Source organism: Lepidochelys kempii, chromosome 15 (genome assembly GCF_965140285.1).
Source record: "Lepidochelys kempii isolate rLepKem1 chromosome 15, rLepKem1.hap1, whole genome shotgun sequence".
NCBI classification, from domain to species: domain Eukaryota; kingdom Metazoa; phylum Chordata; order Testudines; family Cheloniidae; genus Lepidochelys; species Lepidochelys kempii.
Window position 1 is genome coordinate 33,305,782 of NC_136394.1, and position 20,860 is coordinate 33,326,641.

At 49.2% G+C, this 20,860-nt stretch overlaps 1 long non-coding RNA gene across 6 annotated transcripts; it reads right to left on the reverse strand.

Annotated features, from left to right (window-relative positions):
• Positions 1–4,265: 4,265 nt before the first annotated feature.
• Positions 4,266–20,457, reverse strand: LOC140898476 (uncharacterized). 6 transcript variants are annotated; one of them, XR_012154993.2, is made up of 5 exons: positions 18,839–20,457; positions 17,436–18,041; positions 16,415–16,557; positions 15,843–15,958; positions 4,266–7,353 (listed from the first exon to the last, which is right to left on the reverse strand). It is a non-coding gene; the product is annotated as an uncharacterized LOC140898476 (long non-coding RNA). The 6 variants fall into 6 exon arrangements; XR_012154996.2 differs by lacking the exon at positions 15,843–15,958 and adding an exon at positions 16,987–17,228 and having other exon boundaries at positions 17,403–18,041; XR_012154995.2 differs by lacking the exon at positions 15,843–15,958 and having other exon boundaries at positions 4,267–7,353; positions 18,839–19,009; positions 19,792–20,457.
• Positions 20,458–20,860: the final 403 nt, after the last annotated feature.

Sequence of the window (20,860 nt, forward strand, 5' to 3'; positions counted from 1 at the left end):
AGTGGGGTTGGGGGCTTGCTATGCTTCACACGGCTCCCAGAAGCAGTGGCATGTCCCCACTCCGGCTCCGACATGTAGGGACAGCCAAGGGGCTCTGCATGCTGCCCCCCCCACAGCTCCCATTGGCCGGGAACTGTGGCCCATGGGAGCTGCAGGGGTGGCACCTGTGGACAGGGCGGTGCACAGAACGACTTGGCCGTGCCTCCCTGTAGGAGCTGGAGGGGGGACAAGCTGCTGCTTCTGGGAGACGCTTGAGGTAAGCACTGCCCGGAGCCTGCACCCTGATCCCCTCCTGCACCTCTACCCCCTACCCCAGCCCTGATCCCCATCCCTCCCTCCAAACCCCTCAATCCCAGCCCCGAGCACGCTCCTGTACCCCCAACCCCTAGCCCCAGCCTTCACACCTTCCTGCACCCCAACCCCCAATTTTGTGAGCATTCATGGCCCACCATACAATTTCCATACCCAGATGTGGCCCTCAGGACAAAGGTTTGCCCACCCCTACTCTAGACTCACCAGGGGAAGTTCACCTCACCAGTGGCAAGTGGGACTTTTCAAGGCCTGCTTGAATCGCTGATTAAGTTCTCAATCTTGTCACTTCCAATGCCCTTGATCACTTTGTTTCTGAATTCCTCTGCTGCTTCAGGACTAAGATAGCAACGCAGCGGGGAGCTCACGTCTTAATGCCAGGTGATAGAAGGAGAAACAATCTCAACACCACTTATGCCATACAACCTACGAGTACACTTGAGCCTTTGTGAGCAGCATATACAAACGTACTGCTGACCAGCAGGGGGAGCTGGTTGCCATATTCTGAAGTACCAAACCTCCTTGCGATCAGTAGCGCTGGTCTAACTGATGCTCACTGGGCAAGCTAATGGTTTGGCAACATGTCATGTTATAGACCAGAATAATAACTGCTTTTCCTTGTTATCTGAGCAGCCTCTAGTACCAGATTTTCTTCTTTCTGCAAAGAGATGAACTAGCTCTGCAAGGTTTGACTGAGTCGATAGTTAAGCACGAGCAAATGGAAATTCCAGATTCCCTTGAATCTAGAAGAATTTTTAACCTGGTTCATAGTCAAGTTTGGCGACAACTTTCCTTATTTCCTTTATCATGGTCGATTTTAGGGTGATGTGCTGCAAAAGTCTATTACATTTAAATTAAAACTGCAATCAGAGTGAAAGTCTTACTCCTCCTCTGGAGTCTTGATAAAATGTTCTAATTATTGTAAAATTGAGAATTTAAAATAACATCATATCAGTATAAGAATAGTAGATTGTCAGGAAGCACAGAAAGGCTTGTGTGTTCTTTTAACAATTTTTTTTTGTTAGAAATCATTTGAGTAAAAATGTGCTACACCTTTAGAAATAAGTTTGTTTGCCATAATATCAGCTACTAGACTTCATCTTTATGTAGTATACATTTTCATATTTCCATGTACTGGAGAAATATAGGGTAATGAATGTAGTCTGTCAATATAAAGGCAACTTTCTGGAAAGGCTAAAGAAATTTGAACTGCATTTACATTATGTAAGATAGGGGAAACAAAAGAAGTCTTGAGTTTTTGTGCTTGGAATAACAAAGTGACCTGAAGAAGAGCTCTGTGTAAGCTAGAAAGTTTGTCTTTTTCACCAACAGAATTTGGTCCAACAAAAGATATTACTTCACCCACCTTGTGTCTCTCATATCCTGGGACCAATATGGTTATACTACATTGCAAGCAAATTATTTTGTTTTTAAAAATGCTAACTAGACATTTCCATAGTCCTCAATGTGGAATGTGATTTGCTAATTTTGAACGGTGGAACTCTTTGCCAGAGGATGTTGTGGAGGCCAAGACTATAACAGGGTTCAAAAAAGAACTAGATAAGTTCATGGAGGATAGGTCCATCTATGGCTATTAGCTAGGATGGGCAGGGATGTTGTCCCTAGCCTCTGTTTGCCAAAAGCTAGGCATGGACAACAGGGAATGGAAGCCATGCCCCCCCCCCCAGTGCTGTTTTGTGGCGGCAAGCACTGGGAGCTAGGGGGAGAAGTGGGATGCGGTGCACTCAGGGGAGGAGGCAGAGTGAAGGTGAGCTGGGGCGGGGAGACGTAGCGGGGAGCTGCCGGTGGGTGCAGAGCACCCACCAATTTTTCCCCATGGGTACTCCAGCCCTGGAGCACCCATGGAGTCGGCACCTATGGCTATGTCAGGACCCAGTGTCCAACTTGGTGACCAGATACTAAGAACACCTCAGATATATCCTTACAGAGATTGCCCTTTCCCTGGTACTGGGACCATTGCAGTCAGTTGGAGGGAGTTCATTCCTGGCCAGAAGTACTCTCTAGCCTTCCCAGAAAGCCAGGAAAGGAGATCCCCTTCACTAAGGCACTACAGTCCTTGAGGAGACATAAGTGCTTAGAGCTGCTTGGGCCTGTGAAGCCAAAGAAAGGGAAAGCTTCCACATCATCACAGTCCTCCATGCAAGCCTCTTCATCTGCAGAGGCTAGCCCTTCTGGTACTGAAGGCAAAGCATGCCTTTCAGCTCCTTGATACCACTTCTGAAGCCAGGGGAAAAAAATAGTTGTATTTGGACTTCTGCTAGCTATCAGTCAAGGAACCTCTTCCTCTGTCTCCAGGCAAGGACCCGAGATTGCAAGATCACAGATGGGTGTTGCATCTGAACCTCATAGCCTGGTTCCTTGGTCACTAGATCCTGAGGAAATACATCATTCAGAAGCAGCCCTCTACAAGGGCTACTTAACTTAGTAAGTAAAAATGGCTATCTGCGGAACTAGCCATGGTGTCACCTATACAGGTCGTAAATCAAAAGATCTTGGACTTGTTAACATCTAAAAAATCACAGTACACTTGGGCACAATCTCAGCAATCCACTCTCCGATCACAGGGAGCTTGTTTTCCCTAATCCAATGACTTCCAGATTCCACTTATTAGGGACCTTGCCCCACAATGGGATTTGCATTTTGTGTTATCAGCTGCTTTGGATCCAACTTCTACTCATGGTCACATCTTTCAGCAAAAGTGGTATCTGTAGTAGCCATCCCATCCATGAAGGGCACAGAAGAACTGCATGCCCTAGTAATGGACTCTCTATACATTGTTTTTTTCTGAAAGGTAGAGCTTGGCAGCATTCTGAGTTCCTCTCCAAGCAGTATCTGATTTTGCATCTCAGCCAGTCTGTACATTCACCAGTTCTGACTAAGCCACACGCTCATAAAGACAAACAAAAAAGTATTACTCTGGTTATTAGCTGAACCCTACCTCTTTATCTAGACAGAACAAACCCCATTTGGGTCTCTTCCTAACTATTTGTCTCATAGGCAGATTGAATGAGGGGGCATTCCGTACCAGCACAACAGCTGCCCAAATGGATCATCAGCTGCATCATGTGTTGCAATGGCAAGAGTGTTACCCTCCCTCTGGAAAAGTTGTGGTCTGCACATTCAACCAGAGCTCACTCAGCATCCATGGTGTTTGTTGCAAAGCAGCAACATGTTCCAATGGTCACATCTTTGCTAGATGTTATATGGTTACTAACACATTGGGGAAGATGCTAATATGAGGAAAGAATTCTGCAGTCTCTCTTCAGACGAGATTCCTAGCCCCTCCTCCACTGGAAACCGCTTGGGTTGGGTGTCACCTAGTGTAACAGGTGTCCCTAGCCTCTGTTTGCCAGAAACTGGGAATGGGCAAGAGAGGATGGATCACCTGATGATGACCTGTTCATTCCCTCTGGGGCACATGGCATTGGCCACTGTCGGATGACAGGATACTGGGCTAGATGGACCTTTGGTCTGACCCAGCATGGCCATTCTTATGTATGTAATCACTTAAAGCCGAGAGAATGGTTACTCACCTTTTGTAACTGTTCATTGCGATGTCCATATCCATTACATGGGCCAACGGTCCATGTGCAGGAACTGAAGGGGTTTGGGGCAGCCCCACCCTAGGTAACCTTGGTGAGGAGCACCAGGGCACATTGCCCCTTTGGTATTGCTAAGGAAAACTCTCCAGCACAGGTGCATGAGACATGTGCCCAGGGTAATGGACACATGCAACACATCTCAAAGAACAGTTATGAAAGGTGAGTAACTGTTTTCTCTCTGTCTAGCGCTACTTACTAAGGGTTGGTCTACATTAACGCTGCAAGTTGATCTAAGTTACATAACTGAAGTCGAGGTAACTTAGATCAACTTGCAGCAGTGTCTACACAGCGCTGTGTCAACGGAAACACTCTCCTGCTGACTTGACTTCCACCTTGCGGGGAGCTGGAGTACAGACGTCAATGGGAGAGCGCTCTACCATCAACTTTGCAGGTCTTCACCAGACCCGCTAAATCAGCACTGCTGCATCAATCGGAGCAGTGCCAATCTAGCCGTAAGTATAGACAAGCTCCAAGTGTTCTTACATGTTGCCCCCTTTTCTCTTAACAAGGCGGCCTTCTTCTTCTTTTTAGCATATGCGCAACATGCCTCAGGTGGCATTCGACTAGAATTCATCACCGAATTTGTTCCACTGGTTGGATCATTTGCTTCCCTGGCAAGGGCTAGGTCCTGACAGGGAGTGTAATATGAATGTTGATCCATGCCCCCACAAGAAGGCATTTGTATTTATTTTATCTAAGGTGGGGTCGCCAATCTGTGGCTCTGGAGCTGCATGCGGCTCTTCAGAGGTTAACATGCGGCTCCTTACCTAGGCACTAATTCTGGGGCTGGAGCTACGGATGCTAACTTTCCAATGTGCTGGGGGGTGTTCACTGCTCAACCCTCTGCTCTGCCCCAAGCCCTGTCCTCACTCCACCCGTTCCCTCAAGGCCCCTGCCCCTTAGCCTGCCATGCCCTTGCTCCTCCTCCCTCCCCCCAGCCTCCTGCACAGGTGAAACAGCTGACTGCGGTGGGTAGGGGGAGTAGGTGCTGATTGTTGGGGGCTGCCGGCAGAAGGGAGGCACTAGGGACTGGGGAGTGGATGGGGAGCTGCTGACATATTACTGTGGCTCTTTGGCAATGTACATTGGTAAATTCTGGCTCCTTCTCAGGATCAGGTTGGCCACCCCTGATCTAAGGTTTACTGCAGCTTTCCACAGAACTTAAACTTATTCACATTATCAGTATTGATATGAAATGATACTAATCATCTTAGTTTCCTGTTTAATTTTGAGCTGAGACTCGAACTCTTCTAGCATTATTGTTGGATACTGCAGCACAAATATGCCAGGATGTACATAAACTCCTGGGCACCATGTCACAGACAGTGTTTATTCTTAACTATAAACGTTGCTGCCTGTGTGTCTACTTGGAACATTATGGGTAAATTTCTAAAGTGGGGTGTGGGATCTTAACCCCTTAAAATCAATGGTAGCTGGTACTGGTTGGCTCTTAAGTGATGCAAACTGAAGTGCTTCTTAACTGTGCAACTTGCATTAGATAGGACTGTTCCCTGCCCTGACGATCTTACAGTTAAAGTAGGCAACATAGACTAAAGGCATGAGGGGTGGCAGAAGGATGCAATACAATCTAAAAAAGTCATCTAATTATACACATGCAAATTAAGGTTACACTATCAACTACTCAAAAGTTAGGAAATATCAGAATCAAGGTTGCCCATGCAACCTTAATTTGGCTCCCTTGTGAATGTGGATTATTACATTGCTCTCCCAGCAAATGTCAGGGTGATTGAAGTCCCCCATTAGAACCAGGGCATGAGTTCTGGAAACTTCAGTTAATTGTCCGAAGAAAGCCTTGTCTACCTCTTCCTTTTGGTCTGGTGGTCTATAGCTCATGCCCACTGTGACATCACCCTTGTTGCTCTCGCTTCTAAACTTAACCCAAAGACTCTCAACAGGCTTTTCTCCAGTTTCATATTGGAGCTCTGCGCAATCATGCTGCTCTCTTACACACAGTGCAACTCCCCCAACTTTCCTCCCTTTACCCATCCATGACAGTGCTCCAGTCATGTGAGCTACCCCACCAAGTCTCTGTTATTCCAATCACATCATAGTTCTTTGACTGTGCCAGGACTTCCAATTCTTCCTGCTTGTTTCCCAGGCTTCTGGCGTTCATGTACATGCACCTAAGATAACTAGCTGAGTGCCCTGCTTTCTCAGTATGAATCAGGTGCCCCCCCTTGCACCCTCCTCCTTGTGTTTCCTCCCGGTATCCCACTTCCCCACTTACCTCAGGGCTTAGATCACCATCTTGGCAATTGCTTCCTTGGTTAAGAGCTTCTAAGTAGGTAGTGGCATAATTGGTTCTAAATGTGGCTTGTGTTCCACATTCAACATGTTTGATATAGTTAATAACCATAGCAGGTCATGATGTACCATGAGTGTCAGTGGTCTAGGCTGTCACATGGTGATCTTGTAATCAGCTAACATTCATTATTTTGCTGTATAGAAAAGACTTCCCAATTGGGTTGCCTGTTACCTAACTCTTTTCTCAGGGTGGTGTCCCAGAAAGTATCCCCACATTTGCTGCTGTCTGGGCCTTCTCTCCCCTGCTAAGGCAGAGTGCAGATAGCTCATCTTTTTGGAGAATGCACTGATCATAAACGAGGCTAGGTTGCAAGGTTAGCACTCTTCCTGTCCCCAAAAAACATTGCTGCTTTTTCACAACACAGACACATGGACTTAACTGGGTCACATGAATATCATGAACTGGTTACAAAACATGGAGTAGTGTAGACTGGATCTTCAAACATGACAAAGTGTGGATTTAATAAAGTAAGCTGCTCACAATCACTTTAATTAGCAATCATATTGCAACTAAAAAGGGCTTTCACATCACTGCCTTTCATATGCAAATTAGTAAACATTCCATGCATTAACAACTTATTTCTGGGAGGCTCTCTAGGGTGGAAGTCTCTACTGGGAAGGGATATCCCTAGAGTTCTCAAAGCCCCTGTAGTTTGGGGTGCATTCTGCACTGCTACTGATTCAGGCTTTATCCCCCAATTAAGGTTGTCTTCTGCAGACAAGAATTAGTTGCTTGGTGGGGGTGAGGAAGGGAGGAGGAGAGACTCTTCCCTTACTCCTCTCTTCCTCTTCCCTCCTTAAAAGCAGGAGAGAGAGACTTTGGAGGAAGGAAGCTGAGCTGCTCAGAAGCAGATGCCTCTTGGGGATGGGAGAGTAGCTAAGACCATCACATTTGTCACAGGGCAGAGGAAGGAGGAGAGCAGGCCTTGAGCAGCCTCACTCCTCATAGGCTGGCACACTTTGCATCCCTCAAACAATGGCTTATTGGAGGGGAAGAGAAGAGAAGCTGCTGCTGCTCCTACTGGAAGCCTTTTGGGTTTCAGAAGAGCAGGTAAGGCAGCGGAGTCCTGTTAGAGTTGGCCTAAACTAGTTCAACCTGGGGAAGAGGGAAGAAGCAGCAGGATTAATTGAATTTGGCAGATTGCATGAGTATGGACTATTTCCCACCTCCCCACACCATGCCCCGGGGAAGCTAGGTACAGATGGCAAAACCGGTTTAGTTGACTCAGGGAGAAGTAGGTTTTACAGTTAGAAACCATTACGCTCTGTCAGTGAGAGTGCAACAGAACTCCGGTGTCCCACCTGCAGGTCATTTGTCGTGTGTTGGTAAATTTGAAGATTGAGAGGTAGGGGGTGTCCCTTTCCATTATTTATTGGACGGACGTGAAGGGACCCTATATGTGTCTGAGTTGATCATATAATCAGAATATATCAACCTGGAGATCAAATATCTAATCACCCTTCAGGTAACAACTGCACACACCAAGAAATCTCTAGCTGCCAAGCGCACTTTTTGGCATTGTATAAATAAAAATAGTGTAGTACATGTACCAAGAAGGGGTAAAATGCCATCAAAAGAAATTAGTCTTTCATTTGAATTTCTAAGTGTGAAAATTACATATAAGTCAATCGTTCAAGGTGTATCAAATTAGAATGGTATTTACTTAACTTGTGGCTATAGTCTGAAAAGTGACCATAAATGTAGCTTCATGGGATTCCATGATTCTGTCATGCCTACCTAGCTAGCCTCTTATAAGGCACGTACTATCTGAGCATATATCTATAAACAATGAGCCTGAAAAATGAAATCCAGCTTGTAAACTAAGCAGATGCTAGCACTACAGACTGCAGTGGGATGTGGAAGTCAGCTGAGTTCTTGTTAGGGTGACCAGATGTCCTGATTTTATAGGGACAGTCCCGATTTTTGGGTCTTTTTCTTATGTAGGCTCCAATTACCCCCTGTCCCGATTTTTCACATTTGCTGTCTGGTCATCCTAGTTCTTGTTGGCTTGTGCATCATCAACCATAATCAAGTTCCAGTTGCAGTATTTTTAACTATTGTGTTGATGACTCTTCACCTCAATTAGAAGTCAGCTCACTCAAGAGTCAGATATCTATGACAATGTTTTTAGAGGCATCTTATAAATGCCTAATCACCATATAAAGCTTGGATACTATGGTGATGGGCACAGTACAAGAATCTAGATGGATGGGCACTGAACAGTGACTTACCAGTGCTAACATGAGTAAATCCCATTAAAATCTTTGTTCAGTTAAGCAACCTTGTGCCACTCTGAATACAACGAAGGGGTTCTTTGAGTGATTGCACATGTCCATTCACTGTATGTGACTGTGCGCCTCATGCAGTTATCGGAGAACTTTTTCCCTCAATTGTACCTGTTGGGACAGCTCTAGTGCCTACAACATCTGTGCACCACCGTGTGCCCATATAAGAGGGTGGAGCCGCCCCGACCCCCCTCAGTTCCTTCTTATCGCCAGTGATGGTTGTTGGAACGCTTCCATCCAGTATTGCGATGGCAAGTTTATTTTCCTCTCTCTTTGTATATAGCTTGTTTTCTCATTTAGTACTTAGTAGTTAATTAGATATAGCGTAGCATTAATATTAGGTTTTAGTTGTTTGGGTCCCTTTTGGACCAAGTTTAATTACTTGATACTGGGACTGGAGCCATTTCTGGCTCGCTGGGGTTCAAGTCCTGCTGGTCGTGTGCCAGAATGATGCTGGTCCATGACCCACATCCCAGCTGCCTGAGACGTCTGGGGGAGTCCCACACCAAGTGACAAAGGTCACATTTGCAGATGATTTAAGCCTTGCTCAAAAAGAGGCAGAACAGTGAGATCTGTCTCCTTACGGAGGTGGCACTTCGCCCTCCCTGGGAGCCGTTGGGTTCAGGGTGCACTCCAAGTGCAGCACTACTGATGCAGCATGTGCCTCCTGAGATGTCTTTAGCACCCCATTCTCTGTCTCCGATGCTGAAGAGGAGACAGATCTACCAAGGACACGGTACCTTGTCCAGCAAGATCTTCATAACCGAGGCAGGACAAAAGCAAGATGTCTGGGAGGGATTCCGAGGGGGAGCGTTCCCCACAGTATGCCTCTGCCACAATAGGGGATGCATCTACTGCAGAACCTGTGCCGTGTCTGCCAAAGCTAGCCCCTGAAGTTTCTATTGGTCAGACCCAAGACCCAATCCTGACACCAGCAATGCCAGAAGCATATGCTGTGGCCAGAGAATTACTTAACCTCTCAACACCAATGTCCCTGGTGATGGAGGAAGGGTTCCAGCCAGTGCAGTGTCTAGTGCCTATGCCAGCTCCGCAAGAGCATGCGTTACCGATGCTGCTCCTGGTCCCTCGGAAGTCAGTCCACTCCAGGGGCAAGCTGCTGTTAATATCCCTGGCACTGCTGCCTCTGGGTTCACTTATCTGTCTCCTGTCCACCTGGGTTCTGCTCCTCCGTTACCATAGGATTCAGTTATCTTTGTCGGATTTGGAAGTGGAGTCTTTTGTGTCTCATACCAGAAAAGAACCTTACACCTTCCATCAGAGCCCCGGATTGTCCCAGCAGTGGACATGTCACAAGGGAAAGGGCATGCATAACCCTGGGACCACAGTCACCAGGTCTGTCCACCGAGGGGTGTCCCTGCCTGTGCTAGGACTTTTCCTCACCTGTCTGAGTCTATTTCCCCAAGGATGCATCAAGATCATTGGCATCACAGGCAACGTTCTCTGATGCCTGGTACTGAGCAACTTGAAATTGCTCAGACAGTTCCTGCACTGTAAGTGGCAAACCAGCCATTGCCTCAGCATCCTGGTGTGTCGTTTTCCTTATCACCAGATGAGGCTGTAGAGATGGCGAGCGATTCTCCATCACCAGAGGATAACAGTGCTCACCAAGAACTGCTTAAAAAGGTGGCCTCAGTTTTAGATGTTCATGTGGAATCGGTCCATAAGAAATCATAGAATCATAGAATATCAGGGTTGGAAGGGACCCCAGAAGGTCATCTAGTCCAACCCCCTGCTCAAAGCAGGACCAATTCCCAGTTAAATCATCCCAGCCAGGGCTTTGTCAAGCCTGACCTTAAAAACCTCTAAGGAAGGAGATTCTACCACCTCCCTAGGTAACGCATTCCAGTGTTTCACCACCCTCTTAGTGAAAAAGTTTTTCCTAATATCCAATCTAAACCTCCCCCACTGCAACTTGAGACCATTACTCCTCGTTCTGTCATCTGCTACCATTGAGAACAGTCTAGAGCCATCCTCTTTGGAACCCCCTTTCAGGTAGTTGAAAGCAGCTATCAAATCCCCCCTCATTCTTCTCTTCTGCAGGCTAAACAATCCCAGCTCCCTCAGCCTCTCCTCATAACTCATGTGTTCCAGTCCCCTAATCATTTTTGTTGCCCTTCGCTGGACTCTCTCCAATTTATCCACATCCTTCTTGAAGTGTGGGGCCCAGAACTGGACACAGTACTCCAGATGAGGCCTCACCAATGTCGAATAGAGGGGAACGATCACGTCCCTCGATCTGCTCGCTATGCCCCTACTTATACATCCCAAAATGCCATTGGCCTTCTTGGCAACAAGGGCACACTGCTGACTCATATCCAGCTTCTCGTCCACTGTCACCCCTAGGTCCTTTTCCGCAGAACTGCTGCCTAGCCATTCGGTCCCTAGTCTGTAGCTGTGCATTGGGTTCTTCCGTCCTAAGTGCAGGACCCTGCACTTATCCTTATTGAACCTCATCAGATTCCTTTTGGCCCAATCTTCCAATTGGTCTAGGTCCTTCTGTATCCTATCCCTCCCCTCCAGCGTATCTACCAGTCCTCCCAGTTTAGTATCATCCGCAAATTTGCTGAGAGTGCAATCCACACCATCCTCCAGATCATTTATGAAGATATTGAATAAAACCGGCCCCAGGACCGACCCCTGGGGCACTCCACTTGATACCGACTGCCAACTAGACATGGAGCCATTGATCACTACCCGTTGAGCCCGACAATTTAGCCAGCTTTCTACCCACCTTATGGTGCATTCATCCAGCCCATACTTCCTTAACTTGCTGACAAGAATACTATGGGAGACCGTGTCAAAAGCTTTGCTAAAGTCAAGAAACAATACATCCACTGCTTTCCCTTCATCCACAGAACCAGTAATCTCATCATAAAAGGCGATTAGATTAGTCAGGCATGACCTTCCCTTGGTGAATCCATGCTGGCTGTTCCTGATCACTTTCCTCTCATGCAAGTGCTTCAGGATTGATTCTTTGAGGACCTGCTCCATGATTTTTCCAGGGACTGAGGTGAGGCTGACTGGCCTGTAGTTCCCAGGATCTTCCTTCTTCCCTTTTTTAAAGATTGGCACTACATTAGCCTTTTTCCAGTCATCCGGGACTTCCCCGGTTCGCCACGAGTTTTCAAAGATAATGGCCAGTGGCTCTGCAATCACAGCCGCCAATTCCTTCAGCACTCTCGGATGCAACTCGTCCGGCCCCATGGACTTGTGCACGTCCAGCTTTTCTAAATAGTCCCTAACCGCCTCTATCTCCACAGAGGGCTGGCCATCTCTTCCGCATTTTGTGATGCCCAGCGCAGCAGTCTGGGAGCTGACCTTGTTAGTGAAAACAGAGGCAAAAAAAGCATTGAGTACATTAGCTTTTTCCACATCCTCTGTCACTAGGTTGCCTCCCTCATTCAGTAAGGGGCCCACACATTCCTTGGCTTTCTTCTTGTTGCCAACATACCTGAAGAAACCCTTCTTGTTACTCTTGACATCTCTGGCTAGCTGCAGCTCCAGGTGCGATTTGGCCCTCCTGATAACATTCCTACATGCCCGAGCAATATTTTTATACTCTTCCCTGGTCATATGTCCAACCTTCCACTTCTTGTAAGCTTCTTTTTTATGTTTAAGATCCGCTAGGATTTCACCATTAAGCCAAGTTGGTCGCCTGCCATATTTACTATTCTTTCGACTCATCGGGATGGTTTGTCCCTGTAACCTCAACAGGGATTCCTTGAAATACAGCCAGCTCTCCTGGACTCCTTTCCCCTTCAAGTTAGTCCCCCAGGGGATCCTGGCCATCCGTTCCCTGAGGGAGTCGAAGTCTGCTTTCCTGAAGTCCAGGGTCCGTATCCTGCTGCTTACCTTTGTTCCCTGCGTCAGGATCCTGAACTCAACCAACTCATGGTCACTGCCTCCCAGATTCCCATCCACTTTTGCTTCCCCCACTAATTCTACCCGGTTTGTGGGCAGCAGGTCAAGAAAAGCACCCCCCCTAGTTGGCTCCTCTAGCACTTGCGCCAGGAAATTGTCCCCTACGCTTTCCAAAAACTTCCTGGATTGTCTATGCACCGCTGTATTGCTCTCCCAGCAGATATCAGGAAAATTAAAGTCACCCATGAGAATCAGGGCATGCGATCTAGTAGCTTCCGTGAGCTGCCGGAAGAAAGCCTCATCCACCTCATCCCCCTGGTCCGGTGGTCTATAGCAGACTCCCACCACTACATCACTCTTGTTGCACACACTTCTAAACTTAATCCAGAGACACTCAGGTTTTTCTGCAGTTTCGTACCGGAGCTCTGAGCAGTCATACTGCTCCCTTACATACAGTGCTACTCCCCCACCTTTTCTGCCCTGCCTGTCCTTCCTGAACAGTTTATAACCATCCATGACAGTACTCCAGTCATATGAGTTATCCCACCAAGTCTCTGTTATTCCGATCACGTCATAGTTCCTTGACATCACCAGGACCTCCAGTTCTCCCTGCTTGTTTCCAAGGCTTTGTGCATTTGTATATAAGCACTTGAGATAACCTGTTGATCGCCCCTCATTGCCAGTATGAGGCAGGAGCCCTCCCCTCACAGACATTCCTGCCTGTGCTTCCTCCCGGTATCCCGCTTTCCCACTTACCTCAGGGCTTTGGTCTCCTTCCCCCGGTGAACCTAGTTTAAAGCCCTCCTCACTAGGTTAGCCAGCCTGCTGGCAAAGATGCTCTTCCCTCTCTTCGTAAGATGGAGCCCGTCTCTACCCAGCACTCCTCCTTCATGGAACACCATCCCATGGTCAAAGAAACCAAAGCCTTCTCTCCGACACCATCTGCGTAGCCATTCGTTGACTTCCACGATTCGACGCTCCCTACCTAGGCCTTTTCCTTCCACGGGGAGGATGGATGAGAACACCACTTGCACCTCCAACTCCTTTATTCTTCTTCCTAGAGCCACATAGTCCGCAGTGATCCGCTCAAGGTCATTCTTGGCAGTATCATTGGTGCCCACGTGGAGAAGCAGGAAGGGGTAGCGATCCGAGGGCTTGATGAGTCTCGGCAGTCTCTCCGTCACATCACGAATCGTAGCCCCTGGCAAGCAGCAGACTTCTCGGTTTTCCCGGTCAGGGCGGCAGATAGATGACTCAGTCCCCCGGAGGAGAGAGTCCCCGACCACCACCACCCGCCTTCTCCTCTTGGGGGTGGTGGTCGTGGAACCCCCAACCTCAGGACAGCGCATCTCATGCCTTCCAACCAGCGGAGTCTCCTTCTGCTTTCTCGCCCCAGACATATCATCTGGTCCACTCTCCGCAACGATACCTGTGGAGAGAACATGAAAGCGGTTAGTTACCTGTGTCTGTGTTACTGGAACCCGGACATTCCGCTTACCTCTTCTGGAGGTCACATGTTGCCAAGCTTCTTCACTGGTCTCTTGGCTCCTCTGTGCAACCTGCTCTATATCTGTAGAGCTTTGTGCCCCTAGAAGCCTATCCTGAGTTTCGTCCAGGAAATCCTCAGTTTCCCGTATGCAACGCAGGGTTGTTATCTGTTGCTCCAGACCTTCAATCTTCTCTTCCAATATGGAGACCAGCTTGCACTTCGTACAGACAAAGTCGCTTCTGTCCTGTGGAAGAAAGACAAACATGGAACATCCAGTGCAGGTCACAACAGCTGAACCCCCCCCTTCCATATCACCTTCCTACTATGAGCTTCCTCAGAGCAGTTTGCAAGACGTAAGCCTCACTGGGCTCCCTCCAGGCGAACTACCAGGCAAACTCCTGCTGTGTGCTGCTCTGCTGTCCCCGCTGCTCAGCTGGTTCTCCGCCGCTCAGCTGGTTCGCGAAGCTCTGGCTATTTTTAAACAGCCAGGCTTCCCTGTCGCAAACAAACAGACACCCTACTGCCCGCCCCCTGCAGGCTAGCAGCCAATCAGACACTCACTCAGGCTCTCACACTGCCCCCCCAGCAAACACACGCTCGGATACTTCCTCAGCAAGCAAACAAACACAGACTCGGATACTTACCAGTCCCAGGCAAACTCCTGCTGTGTGCTGCTCTGCTGTCCCCGCTGCTCAGCTGGTTCTCCGCCGCTCAGCTGGTTCGCGAAGCTCTGGCTATTTTTAAACAGCCAGGCTTCCCTGTCGCAAACAAACAGACACCCTACTGCCCGCCCCCTGCAGGCTAGCAGCCAATCAGACACTCACTCAGGCTCTCACACTGCCCCCCCAGCAAACACACGCTCGGATACTTCCTCAGCAAGCAAACAAACACAGACTCGGATACTTACCAGTCCCAGGCAAACTCCTGCTGTGTGCTGCTCTGCTGTCCCCGCTGCTCAGCTGGTTCTCCGCCGCTCAGCTGGTTCGCGAAGCTCTGGCTATTTTTAAACAGCCAGGCTTCCCTGTCGCAAACAAACAGACACCCTACTGCCCGCCCCCTGCAGGCTAGCAGCCAATCAGACACTCACTCAGGCTCTCACACTGCCCCCCCAGCAAACACACGCTCGGATACTTCCTCAGCAAGCAAACAAACACAGACTCGGATACTTACCAGTCCCAGGCAAACTCCTGCTGTGTGCTGCTCTGCTGTCCCCGCTGCTCAGCTGGTTCTCCGCCGCTCAGCTGGTTCGCGAAGCTCTGGCTATTAAATCTCCCAAGCTAGTGGATACTTTAGCTTCTGTGAGACCCACCAGAGTGGTACTTCCAAGGTAATGAAGCAATTCTAGAACCGGTTAAAACACTTTGACAGACCCCTTCTTCCCTTCCGCCTACAGCGAAACAGGCACAGAGGAGCTACTGTGTCCCTTCTAAGGGCTTCAAACCCCTCTACTCTCACGCACCCCCAGGCCCTTTGGTGGTGGCATCAGCTCATGAGCAGGAGAATGAGGGTCACCAAGCATTGACGCTGAAGAGTAAGGAATCAGAGAGGCTGGACCTGTTTGGTCATAAACTTATTCAACAGACACTCTGCAGCCAAGAATTGTTAACTGGCAAGCCCTCCTAAATTGCTATGATTTTACCCTATGAGAAAACATCCTGAAGTTTAAAGACACGCTACCAGAGGATTCCAGGCAGGCGCTGGCTCAGGATAGAGGAGGGTAAGCGGGGGTGCAAGGATAGCTCTTCAAGACAGTTAGGATGTGGCAGACTCAGTAGCTTGTTCCATGACATCTGCTATTTCTATGAGGAGAAGTTCATGGCTGCAATCTTCTGGTCTCCCTCCTGAAGTACAGCAGACCATCTAGGATTTGCCATTTGAGGGTCCATCCCTCTTTTCAGAAAAAATGGACAATAGGTGGCATAGCTTACAAGAATCCAGGGCAACACTGAAGTCCCTTGGAATTTACACACTGGCAATGAAGAGGAAGCAATTCTGGCCCCAGAAGGCTCACAGATATCAGAGCTTTATACCTCAGGCCCAAGACCTGCCAAAAAAAGAGGGACAAGAATTATAGAAAGTGTCCACCACCTCTCTGTCTGCAACAGCAGGTTCCTCTCAATCAATGGTCCAGTCTAAACATGCATTTCTGACAGGCTTGTCAATACTTTAGACGAATCTGTTCCTACCCTTACCTTTGCCTATTGTCTTTCCTGCTTCCTCTGTGCTTCGACTCATGTCACATTGGTTCGGTGGATCCTAAGCATGGTGGATGTGGGATATTGACTTCAGTTTGTTTCTATCCCCTCCTTCTCCATCCTTCTTCAAGGACCACTCTCACAACACCGTTTTACAGCAGGTTTAATCTCTCCTTCCAGTGGGTGCAATAGAGGAAGTTCCTCAATTTCTCAGTGGGAACCGTTTTTAATCCTGCTATTTCCTTATTCCCAAAACAAAAGGGGGTCTCAGAGCTATTTTAGATCTAAGGGAGTTAAAAAAGTACCTGAAGAAAATGAAGATCCCCAGGGTTATCCTAGCTGCCATCATTCCTTCCCTGAACAGGGCTACTGGTATGCTGCCCTCGACTTAAAGGATGGTTACTTCCATATAGTGATCCCTCTAGACCACCGCAAGTTCATCATGTTCCTAGCAAATGAAACACATTACCAATTTACACTACTTCCATTTGGTCTGTCAGCGTTTTCACAATGTGCAAGGTAAGGCAGTTGTGTATCTAAGAGGATTGGGAATCCATGCATTCCCCTTCTGGATGATTGGTTGGTGACAGGCTGGATGCACTCTCAAGTGCTGTCCAGTGTGGGTATAATTCAGTGCACCCTCAATGCACTGAGTCTCTTACTCAGTCAAGTCAGATCAATTCTAAAAACCTGTGCAAGAATAGTTTATCAGAGCACTCCTGGATGCCATACAAACCAGAGCATTTCTGCCCCAGTCAAAGTTCCAAATGCTTTGAGACCTGGTACTGGATCTAAAAGCACATCCCAAGACTACAGTGCATGCTTGCCTCAGACTTCTGGGGCACATGGCAGCAGGTACCTACATGACGTAACTCACCTGATTATGCCGCAGGAAACTTCAAGGATGCCCCCTTTTGTCATTGTCCAGACAGAGAAATTTGTGTTCCAGAGGTAATTTTGTCCTCTCTGGACCAGTGGACAGACCCTCAGACCCTTTATGCAGGAGTTCCCTTAGTTTCTCTGCAACCAATGCTTACGTGGGTCATGGGTACCTCGTCCCTGGGTTGGGGGGCACATATCGGAACCCTGCAAACTCAAGGGTAGTAGTCCTTGCAGGAGCTGAGGACTCATATTAAGGTCAGGGAACTACGTGCTATCAGTCTAGTTTGCTCTGCCTTCCAGCCACATATTCTGGGGAAAAAATCTATCAGTGTTAAAGCACAATATAGCAACTATGATTTATGTAAACAGACAGGGAGGGGCACGTTCCTCCCAGCTGTGCCAGAAGGATACCTCCCAGGAGAGCAGAACACACCAGTAGATCACCTGCGCAGGTCTTTGTCCCCTCGCCATGAATGGTCACTAGGTCCAGATGTCGCTAGGCTCATCTTCCAGCTCTGGGGAAACTTCCCACATGGACCTGTTTGCAACAAATGCCTCCTGTTCTGCTGCTGAGGGAATTCCAGCCCTGGGTCTTTGACAGATGCTTTCCAGCTATCACGGATGAACTCCCTGCTGAACGCCTTTCCTCCGATTCCATTACTACCTAGAGTCCTATTCAAGATCAAGCACAAACATGCTTGCTTCATTCTAAGAGCAGCAGCATGGCCTCGACAACGCTGGTTCTTGAACCTATTAGTGAGGCCTTCTACCTCCCCCATTAGATTCAGATGTAATTTTTCAGACCATTGCAGTCTACTCAACCCCAACCTACAGGCCCTCCATTTAATAGTGTGGAAACTTCCCAGCTAACACCACTAGAAAGGAGTTAAAAAAGCTCAAAAGATGTTCAGAAGGTGCTTCAGAACAGGAGAAAGCCTTCAACAAGGTGTACTTACCTGGCCAAATGGAAACATTTTTCTACCTGGTCTCAGCAGAGAAGTGTCTCTTCAGTGCAGGCTTCCATTAACCAGACTGGATTATCTGTTGCACCTAAAACAGCAAGGCCTGACTGTTAGCTCTACTGAAGTATACGATTTCAGCGCCACTACCCACTGGAGGGTAGTAGATCACTTTTTCTCCCAACCCCACAACTATCAGATTTCTAAAAGGGTTGGACAGATGATACCCTCTAGTACAAGAGCCTGTTCCCCATGGGATTTAAATCGTGTACTAACAAAATTAATGGGGACTTCCTTTGAACCTCTTGCGCCATGGTTCCTCCTCCACCTCTCTATGGCATTCTGGTTGGTTGCAGTAGCCTCAGTAAGGAGAGTGGGTGAACTGAGACCCTTGGTTTCAGAATCTCCTTTTACAGTTTTCCATAAGGATAAAGTCTACCTTTGCCCTCACCCAAAATTCTTGACAAAGGTAGTTTCCAATTTCCATGTTAATCTGGCAATTTATTTATCAACATTTTTCCTGAAACATGCATCCAACGAAGTGGGCATTCACCCACGAAAGCTCATGCTCCAATTCGTCTGTTAGTCTATAAGGTGCCACAGGACTCTCTGCCGTTTTCCCTGAAGCCTCACATGCATATGGATGAACAGAAGCTTCATTTGGTGGACGTGAGGAGAGCATTGGTCTTCTACATGGACTGCACCAGCCCTTTTTAGATCCTCAAAAAGTTATTTGTTGTGATGCTGGACAAGGTGACAGGCAAACAGGTTTCCACTCAGAGGATTTCCTCTTGCATTTATTTGTGCTACCAGTTAGCGAATAGCATGTCACCCCCAGACTATTGGCTCATTTGATTAGAGCACAGGCAGCTTTTCTAGCACAAGTACCTGCTGAAAACCTTTCCAAAGCACCAACCAGGTCACCGGTACACACTTCTGCTGCTCAGTATACCACTTCCCATCAGTCCAGGAACTATGCTCGTTTTGGGTGGGTTGTTCTACAATCACTGTTCAGATAGACTCTGAGCCTGCCTCCATGTTAATCTGCTTGTGAGTCACCTACAGTGGAATGGACATGTGCAATCACTTGAAGGGAAAACAGTTACCCTTTAGGATGGAAGAATCCAATGCACCGCTACAGTCTAGGGACCGAAGGGCTAGGCAGCAGTTCTGCAGAGAAGGACCTAGGGGTGACAGTGGACGAGAAGCTGGATATGAGTCAACAGTGTGCCCTTGTTGGCAAGAAGGCCAATGGCATTTTGGGGCATTGCCAGCAGATCGAGGGACGTGATCGTTCCCCTCTATTCGACATTGGTGAGGCCTCATCTGGAGTACTGTGTCCAGTTTTGGGCCCCACACGACAAGAAGGATGTGGAAAAATTGGAGAGAGTCCAGCGAAGGGCAACAAAAATGATTAGGGGTCTGGAACACATGACTTATGAGGAGAGGCTGAGGGAACTGGGATTGTTTAGTCTGCGGAAGAGAAGAGTGAGGGGGGATTTGATAGCTGCTTTTAACTACCTGAAAGGGGGTTCCAAAGAGGATGGATCTAGACTATTCTCAGTGACAGCAGATGACAGGACAAGGAGTAATAGTCTCAAGTTGCAGAGGAGGAGATTTAGGTTGGATATTAGGAAAAACTTTTTCACTAGGAGGGTGGTGAAACACTGGAATGCGTTACCTAGGGAGGTGGTGGAATCCCCTTCCTTAGAAGTTTTTAAGGTCAGGCTTGACAAAGCCCTGGCTGCGATGATTTAGTTGGGATTGGTCCTGCTCTGGGCAGGGGGTTGGACTAGATGACCTCCAGAGGTCCCTACCAACTCTGTTATGCTATGACCTACCTTTCCAAAGTGTTGTTCTTTGAAATGTCCATTCCACAAGCTACCTTCCTTCCCCTCTCTAGTGGAGTCTTAGACTGCTGGCAGTGGCAGGCAGTGCCCCTCCGGCCCAGACAGGTATGGCTTGGGGAAAGGTTCTCTCTCGACTGCCCGAAACAGGTACATGCCTACAGTGTGGACATGTGCAACCCCTCCCAAAGAACAGCTGCTAGGGGAAGGTAGGTAACAGTCTTTTTGGTAAGAAGCAGCCCATTTGAGCAGTCAGTTTTCAGACTAAAACCTACAAGAACTATTACTTTGCTTTCCCTTATGGGTCCTCTCCTGCTCCCCGAGTGCCCTGGGAGTAGCTCTCTGCCGCACTGCACTACTTCGCACTTCTCAGAAAAACTCGGGCTCTGACCGGGAAGCCGGGCAAGGCCAAGCGTCCAGGCCTGACCCTGCACGTGGTCGAGACAGTCAGGAGCCTCCCGTGCCTGGAGCGGAGCCCGGCTGGGGCCACCGGGAGGGCCCCTTTCCGCGCCCCTCCCCGGAGAGCCCGGCTCGGCAGCAGCGGTGACCTTTTAACGAGTCCGGGCGGAGGCACCGTAAAGTAATGGGCTTTCCACCCGCTGCGGGGTCCGCGAGCCCGGCGCTCTGCGCCCCGGGGGCCCCGCCAGTGCAGCGCGGCCCGGCCCGGCCCAGCCTGGCCGCCCTGGTGCTGCCCGGCCCGTGACCGCCCTGGTGCTGCCCGGCCCGGCCCGCCCTGGTGCTGCCCGGCCCGGCCCGGCCCGGCCCGTGACCGCCCTGCTGCTGCCCGGCCCGGCCCGGCCTGGTGCTGCCCGGCCCGGCCCGGCCCGGCCCGGCCTGGTGCTGCCCGGCCCGTGACCGCCCTGGTGCTGCCCGGCCCGGCCCGGCCCGGCCTGGTGCTGCCCGGCCCGGCCCGGCCCGGCCCGTGACCGCCGTGGTGCTGCCCGGCCCGGCCCGGCCCGGCCTGGTGCTGCCCGGCCCGGCCCGGCCTGGTGCTGCCCGGCCCGTGACCGCCCTGGTGCTGCCCGGCCCGGCCCGGCCCGGCCTGGTGCTGCCCGGCCCGGCC